We start from the raw sequence: 9,705 nt of genomic DNA, 5'->3' as shown, positions 1-9,705 counted from the left end.
GTTTGATATTCCTAATTCTTTTTGATTGATGACAAAAGGGGGAAGAAATGCACAAACTTAAGAGAAGCTGTGAATACACAGTTTCCATATCTTTATTGATTTATATTGCTACAATAATGGAAGTTAATGTGCATAAGTGTGATGATTGTGATTATGAATGATTAGTGATGATTGTGATTATGAATGATTATGAAACCAGCTTAAAAATCATCTGTGTTGTTAAGTTTATGAATACTTTGATTAAGTGTTGTTCTGAATTTGTTTTCTTCAAAGCTGTTACTTTTTATAATACTTATGGATTTGTGTGTTAATTTGGATTTCTGTTAATTTAATTTAACTGTTTTTGGAAAATTATTTGAAAACATATTTGATATTATGTTTTTAATATAGAGTAAATTGTTTTATGCATGCTTGGCAAATTATATTGTAACGAGTTGATTTGCTAAGTTATTTAGAGTTGCTTTAATCTCTAGTATGCTCTAAAAATTTTGTTTTACTCTATTTTACTTAAGTTTGTTTATAAGTTTGTCTTCATCAAAAAGGGGGAATTTGTTGGCCTCTTAGGTTTTGATGATGACTTCACTTTTAAATAAACAAACATGTTTTAGAGATTGTTTTGTAGGTGAATATCCGATTTTGTTGAAATCGTTGATGAAGCCTATGACTTGGTTCGTGGAAGTTGTACGTGTCTTAGAATATCCAAGAAGTTAGATAAATGCTTAGGACGTTAAAAGTAGACAGACGGTCTACTGTTCCTAAAGTTGACAATCTGACAGAAGTTGTAGATGGAGACAGTACACTGTTCCCACGTCGCAGGTCTGGAGAAAAACATCGGCTGGAAAATTGCGAATTAATTATTTTTCATTTTTAAGTTGACGTAACGGTTAAAAATTAAATTAATTGCTTAATTTTTTTATAAATTGGTTGGCAAAACTATTTTTAGGTTATCTAAAAATAGCCTAAGACTTATTCTTTTTAAGATTGAGATCTCCTATTATTTAGGATCTTGTGTTTTAATTCCTATGCTATTTTTAACTTGAGGAAACCGTTTTTCTCTTTGAGCAAATGACAGCCGGACGTTTATTTTTTGGCAAGACCACTATCTTTTTCTTTTAAGAACGTGAAGGATAGTGGTAGGTGTGTCTAAGGTAACTGCTGGCTGTTCCCACTATAAATAGGAGGGACTATGCTCAAACTAAAAATAATCCGAGAGTGTCCATTAAGGGAGATCAATTAAGAAAAATATTTTCAATTTTTAAATGCCAATTAATTTATTATATTTTTCTTAAAGAAATTATTTAATTTTTATCCTTTTGAGAATTTGTCCTTGTAAGGGTATTTGTGTGTTTTGTTGTAACTAGACTTAAGGGAAGTCTAGGGAAATAGAGAAGCTTCAATAGAAGCGTGAGAAGAGAAAGAGAAAGAGAAAGAGAAGAGAAAGAGAAGAGAAAAAGAGAAGTAGGCCTAGAATAGAGAAGCTTCAAGTGAAGCAAATTGTTTAATGTGATTGTAATTGATTGCCTAAAACATAGTGAGAATTTTGAAATCCCGGGGGGTCGTGGTTTTTACTTCTTATTAGGCCGAGAAGGTTTCCACGTAAAATCATTGTCTCCTTTTATCTTTTTCATTTTAATTTTAAGTTTTATTTTATTATAATTCCGGAAAAATTAGAGGCAAAAATCTTAAACATAATACACAACAATTCACCCCCCCTCTTGTTGCATTCGATCATCTATTTGCATTTCTACATTTGTAGTTTGCATTGGATACTTTTGGTCATATGTCCTTTAACGAACACTGTGCACGTCTTCGACTCATTACAAAAACCTCAAAGCCCGCCTCATAACACAAAATTCAAAGCGTTGTTGAATGCGTACATAATATTAATTATTTTACCAAGTTGATTTTATTAAGTGTTATATAGATATATAAATAGTATTACTTTTCCCATGCGTTTCAGCATAATGAAAAAAGTGCGTGGACAAATGGGATCTACATCCAGAGCCACATTTCGACAGCAATAAAGGTACACAAATTCGATTTTATGCGTTTTTAACCGTTTTTGGCACTTTCGCGCGTAAAGTAGCTCAAACTTGGTTTGTTTTGCACGAAACTTGGCACACAACACTATTTGGTAGATATTATTGTGTTGAAGTTGTTAGAATTGAAAATCATAGTCATATGCTAGAAATTACGTGTTAAGTTGCGATTTTATGCGTTTTTAAACGTTTTTGTCAATTTCGCGCGTAAAGTAGCTCAAACTTGGTTTGTTATGCACGAAACTTGGCACACAACACTATTTGGTATATATTATTGTGTTGAAGTGGTTAGAATTCAAAATCATAGTCATATGCTAGAAATTACATGTTAAGTTGCGATTTTATGCGTTTTTAACCGTTTTTGACACTTTCGCGCGTAAAGTAGCTCAAACTTGGTTTGTTTTGCACAAAACTTGGCACACAACACTATTTGGTATATATTATTGTGTTGAAGTTTTTAGAATTGAAAATCGTAGTCATATGCTAGAAATTACGTGTTAAGTTGCCATTTTATGCGTTTTTAACTGTTTTTAACACTTTTGCGCATAAAGTAGCTGAAACTTGGTTTTGATGCGAAACCGGGGCTGATTAAGGCCTTCGTTATGCAAGGATTAATTTTGTGCGGAAGCTTTGATTAATGACACAGACAAAAACTACAAATGATCATGAAAAGAACACGAAACAACCACAAACACTTAGACAATCCTGATCTAGCAAACTGTCGAGCAGCCCTCCTTTAGCTCAGCTTCTAGGAGACCACGGGGATTGTTAGAATGGTTTAAGGACCTTGATAGCTAGATCCAAGTACTGAGATTCCATTTCCACTTTAGCCTAGGTCCTGGATGCATAGGTTTAGTCTCCACGTGTCGTGCAAGGTGGTCTGGTCACTAGTTTGCTGCTGTGTCGTAAGGTCTGTATGCAGCCTTGTGTGCAGCCCTCCTTCAGCTCAGCTTCTAGGAGTCCACGGGGATTGTTAGAATGGTTTAAGGACCTTGATAGCTAGATCCAAGTACCAAGATTCCATTTCCACTTTAGCCTAGGTCTTGGATGCATAGGTTTAGTCTCCACGTGTCGTGCAAGGTGGTCTGGTCACTAGTTTGCTGCTGTGTCATGAGGTCTGTATGCAGCCTTGTGTGGGCTCCTTTGGTATCTTCATTTCATACAACCACATTTGTATCAGATTTGCTATAAATTATTGGTATATATTATTTTGTGGAAGTGGATAGAATTTAAAATCATAGTCATATGCTAGAAATTACTGTTAAGTTGCGATTTTACACGTTTTTAAGCGTTTTTGTCAATTTCGCGCGTAAAATAGCTCAAACTTGGTTTGTTATGCACGAAACTTGGGGCACAACACTATTTGGTATATATTATTGTGTTGAAGTGGTTAGAATTGAAATTCATAGTCATATGCTAGAAATTACGTGTTAAGTTGAGATTTTATGCGTTTTAAAGCATTTTTGGCACTTTTGCGCGTAAAGTAGGTCAAACTTGGTTTGTTATGCACGAAACTTGGCACACAACACTATTTGGTATATATTATTGTGTTGAAGTGGTTAGAATTTAAAATCATAGTCATATGCTAGAAATTACGTGTTAAGTTGCGATTTTATGCGTTTTTAACCGTTTTTGACACTTTCGCGCGTAAAGTTGCTCAAACTTGGTTTGTTTTGCAAGAAACTTGGCAAAAAACACTATTTGGTGTATATTAATGTGTTGAAGTGGTTAGAATTGAAAATCGTAGTCATATGCTAGAAATTACGTGTTAAGTTGCCATTTTATGCGTTTTTAACCGTTTTTGGCACTAACATCTATTTTCTCTTAGTGCTTTCAACAACCTTCTTCTTCTGTTGAATGCGGCTACTACGCGCTGAAGTATAAGGACGATATTATAAAATCCGTGAAGGAGTTTGGAGTCGAAAATATAGATGCCGTAAGTATTTGTTACGTTCTTAATTAAATAATTATTGGTAAAATCTAATGTTTATATATTAATCTTTTATTTTTATATTATATTATAGGTTTTAAACGACATTCCGACGGAAACACGCCCTTTGAGAAGTGGAGAGATGCGCGAATTAAAAGACAAGATTGCCGCATATCTTGCTAATATTTGTCCTTGATAAATTGTAATTAGTATAGATTATTTTTTATACTTTAATGTATATTATATATATATATATATATATATATATATATATATATATATATATATATATATATATATTTATATATATATATATATATATATATATATATATATATATATATATATATATATATATATACATATATATATATATATACATATATATATATATATACATATATATATATATACATATATATATATATATACATATATATATATATATATATATATATATATATATATATATATATATATATATATATAAATATATATATATATATATATATATATATATATATATATATATATATATATATATATATATATATATATATGTATATATATATATATATATGTATATATATATATATATGTGTGTGTGTATATATATATATATATATATATATATATATATATATATATATATATATATATATATATATATATATATATATGTATATATATATATATATATATATATATATATATATATATATATATATATATATATATATGTATATATATATATATACATATATATATATATATATATGTATATATATATATATATATATATATATATATATATATATATATATATATATATATATATATATATGTATATATATATATATATGTATATATATATATATATGTATATATATATATATATATATATATATATATATATATATATATATATATGTATATATATATATATATATATATATATATATATATGTATATATATATATATATATGTATATATATATATGTATATATATATATATATGTATATATATATATATATATATATATATATATATATATATATATATATATATATATATATATACATATATATATATATATATATATGTACGTACATAATATTATATTATATATACGAGCGAGAGTTTATTATTACGAAGAGATTATTGTTGATTATATGTGATTATCTATGGATTAATCACTGTTATTACATTGTATTATTATTGGATTATTATAAGGATAAAACGGAAAAAGAAAAAAAAAATAGAAGTTTTTGCTGCGGTCAGGGGCAAAACCGCAGCAAATATTGCCCCACTTATTTGCTGTGGTTTTGCCTCTGACCGCAGCAAATACCTCTCTTTATTTGCTGCGGTTTTGTGTTGACCGCAGCAAATAATGCCCTTATTTGCTGCGGTTTCTAACCGCAACATTTAAAGTAGGACATTTGTTGCTATCACTATTGCTGGGGGCCAAAACCGCAGTAAAAAATGGCCAAAAAAACCGCAGCAAACAAGGTTTTTTCCACTAGTGACAGTAATTTGTAGAAGGTTTAGCTTCAGTTTTCGATCCAAGCCGCAACATTTTCTATTTATTGAGAACTTAGCTGTATCTTATTTTACTTAATGACTTTCATGATTATGGTATATTTATGCTTTTATTATGTTTTGAGAAAATATTATGTGTTATTCTCTCATTTATAATATTTTAAACTTATGTTTTTTTAATATTTTTAAATTTTAATGCAATGTTAGTAGTTTGGAATTTTAGACTTTCGCATTATTTATTGTAAACATTATTATTAGTGTGAATTATACATCGAGACTGCTGCACCTGTTACATTAATAGTCTTAAGGTACACACATTATTCTTAATCTTATTGAAAATAAATATTTAATTATCATGTACAACTGGATGAATATTTGAACTGTAATCTTGTGGTTGATTTATATTTTAAGCGATATGCTTTGGTGTCTGATAAAGTTTTTTGAGGTTTTAAAGTACTGAATTAAGTTGATATTGCAAGTCAAAGTGTTGGTTAAAGATTTGAACTCACGTACTTTTTTTTAAATTGATTTTATGTAATGAAGTGTTATCATGATAAAATTCAGATCTAATCAAAGAGTTTATTCATATGGTATTAGTGTTTGAAGAGAAGTTATATATTAAAAATCTTTACGTAAATCTGATCCTTACTTCTTATGGAAAAATGCTTCATTAAACTACTTACGTGTAGTTTGTTAAATGACTCTCTTGGTTGATTATTTTAAATGAAATGTTGAATGATTTAAGTTTTTTTCTTTCTTTAATGGCAAGGGTTTTGTATCAAAGGGATATTGATTCATAAGAATATCATGTGTACAAGTATTAAGTTAATGATATAAGTATTACTTTGAAACGTTTTAAATGATTTAGTATGAAATTCGAACAATAACTTGCATATATGGAATACCCATGAAGGAAAACTAGTAGTTGTATGAAAACTTTCCTTTGTCATGAAGTAAAATTGATTTTTACATAAAGACCTTCCTATTTCATGAAGTAAAACTTACCCATATATGCCAAACTTCCTATGTGATGAGGTAATGTAACACTCTTGAATTTTCGACTCTCTAAACGGAACCAAAACCGCAAGGGAACGGAGGAAATTCGGGTGTTACATTTAATATAAATAGAAATAAAAATAAAGAAAAGGAAAAGAAAAAATGGTTAAGTTTGATTGATTTAATCAAAGGGATTATAGAAAAACTTCCAAAAAAAATCATGCGGAAAATTTGGCAGCATCTGCCTTGAAATTGGACGCACCAAAAGAAAATAAACGCGCACTAAAACATAATCAAGAAGAGGCAACATCGGCCTTGTAACAAAATATCACAGCGGAACGTTCATCACCTAATCCTCTGTCGACATGCTAAACATGGATCGTGGTTCCAAAGTAAACACTTGAGTTTGAAGAAAGAAAAAGAACGATAGCTATTTAAATCATACAAACCACAAAAACAACGCAGCATAAATAACTTATACAAAAAAGGAGGACATGTGCTTCAAACTAAAAACATAAACAACCTGAATGAACTACAGGTAAAGTCAAAACAATAAGATTATTGCACACTTCAAGACTCTTACTCATTCCCCCATAAGCAATGCATAGAAGCTCCATCACCTGTAATGTCTATCTATGATGTCCCCGCTGCTCAACGTAAGATCATAGACCAACGCGTCATAGCAGGGCCATCAAAGACGAGCTATCAACAACGAAAACAAACAGTTCACGTCAGTAACTAACAACATGTTATATATATGACCCAGAATCAATCCACATAACAAGATAAAGGAGACATTCCACTATGTAAGTATCAACTCCAACTATTTCTCATTTCGATGTACTTCTCAATGCCTTCATCATTTTCCTTCTCTTCTTTGATTTCATATATTCTCTTATGTGACAAGAGGCCACCATATTGGGGTTTACAAGACCCACATGGCAACACCTCAGCCAAGGACGGTGACGGCCATGCCGGCACCCAATGGAAAAGTATGATCATACTCCCGTACAACAACTAAAAAACACTTGATCCATGCCTCCGGGAACTAAACCAACTGGGATACCAATCCAGTGGAGTCATAATAAACAATGAACTTAATATCTAATTAATAAGGGACTCATTCCATTCATAAAACATAATTCAAAACTTATCAATAAGGAATCATTCCTATTCCATCTCATATAATCTAACATTCCACTCTCGTGACATCAAAATCCATTCTCTACCATCTAACTAGACGTTGATTATCTCAACTAGGACTCCTAGATAGTATACTTACATAATGACATACATTTTTTTACATAATAAAAAAGTTATAATTATTCTATGTGGGTTTGATATTCTAGGATAGGTCATTTCGATATCAATTACTCGTGTACCAAACTAATATATAGTAACATTATCAACTTAATTTTTTAACAAGTGTAAACTAAGTTTATATCAGATCAATTAAGCTAATTAAATACCTCATTACTAATAATAATAAACTATAATATTTCTTTTTATTTTACTAAACTTGTTACATTAACGTTTCTTGTTTTTTCATATGTCACCTATGCACACCTTGAATGAGACCGTCTCACCATGAGATATTTCCATATAATTAGCCCAAATTATAAAGTATATAAAAAATATTAATTAATTAGATTACACTTAACCAACAATGTAACAATATAATATACTTAGTTTTAGGAATTATAACCGTTTAATTAATGTATCAGCTGATTAATAAGAGGTCTCCCAATGAGAGCATCTCAATCAAGAATCACAAATTTTTGTATGAGACGGTCTCACCGTGAGACATGCCTCATAGTTAGGTTAAATAGTCCAATTATGAAAACTTTTAGGTTATGAGCTTCTTATTGAGGTTGTCTCATTATTACACGATCTCATACAAGACAAGCTGATCAAGAATTGGGGTAAATTTTTACTACTTTCATATTACATAAGCGGCCCATATTTCAAATTAAAAGTTGATAATTTTATCTGAACAACTAAATAGATTACTTTATAAATGAAATTGCTACATAATATCTGATTGTTATTTGTGATGTAGTAATTTTAACGAGAAAGAAAAATATTTTAAACTTATGAAGAATAAAAACATCGAACTATGAGATATGACGCGGTATGTTGTAATTGGCAATTCCAAAAGTCATATCTCAAATAGAGAAAAAGCAAAAATAAAAATTTTAAAATGAGATGATTAGTATTGGACCAGTGCAGTGTATATTTACAATTTTAAAGTGATCATTTATAACTATAAAGTGATCTCTTATAATTTTAAAGTAATTAACTATTGTCTTAAAGTTATTACTTATATTTTTAAAGTGATTATTTTATTTTAACATTTCAAATTGATACTTATATTTAAAATCTTGAATTGACCAATTATATTTTTAAACTAATTACTTATAATTTTAAAATAATTAACCTCAAAAGTAATCAATAATTAGAAAATAAATTGACTATATTACCTCATCTTATGGTAAGATGGTCCTATACAAAGCTTATCGAAAGGAAAATCAATTTGACTTATTGACAGTGGAACTAATTTGAGCCCAAATGATATAAGAATGATCCCTTACAGTGTAAAATAAACTCAATAATCAGTATCCCTATCCAATTTGGGCCCCCCAATACCGTTCCAATATCGCCCAATTGCCACCTACACATGATTTGAAATTTTAAAGAAAATGAGGATTTTTATCAAAAAAAAAAATTTCCAACATAAATCTTGATAAATTTCAATTCCCAAAATAAACGTCTTTATTTCAAATCTGAGATATGGTATTTGTTCGCTATTAGTAACAAACAACAAATGTACAAGTTCAAAAAGTTAAACAAATATTGTAATATAAGTTTTAAATATGGGATGAATGGACAATTGTTAGACTATCCCATTGAGAATGAGGAGTAGGGGTGAAAGTTATTCGGATAAAACCGCAAACTAAACCAATCCAAAATCGAATAAGAAATATGGTTTAGACTTTTTTATAAATTGTTTTGGAATTTTCAAAACCGAAATATTTGAGTTTGGATTAGATTTAAGCATACTAAAAACCGAAAACCGAAATTTTAAACTGAATTAAAATAGAAGCTCACTTTTTACATTTAGCTAAACTACTTGTTGAGTCAATCTTGTGCAACTTGATGAACAAATAGAATATTTTAATTTGCCATACTAACAAAAACG

The sequence above is a fragment of the Amaranthus tricolor genome, chromosome 9 (assembly GCF_026212465.1).
Source record: "Amaranthus tricolor cultivar Red isolate AtriRed21 chromosome 9, ASM2621246v1, whole genome shotgun sequence".
NCBI classification, from domain to species: Eukaryota; Viridiplantae; Streptophyta; class Magnoliopsida; order Caryophyllales; family Amaranthaceae; genus Amaranthus; species Amaranthus tricolor.
This window is presented reverse-complemented; position numbering follows the sequence as displayed.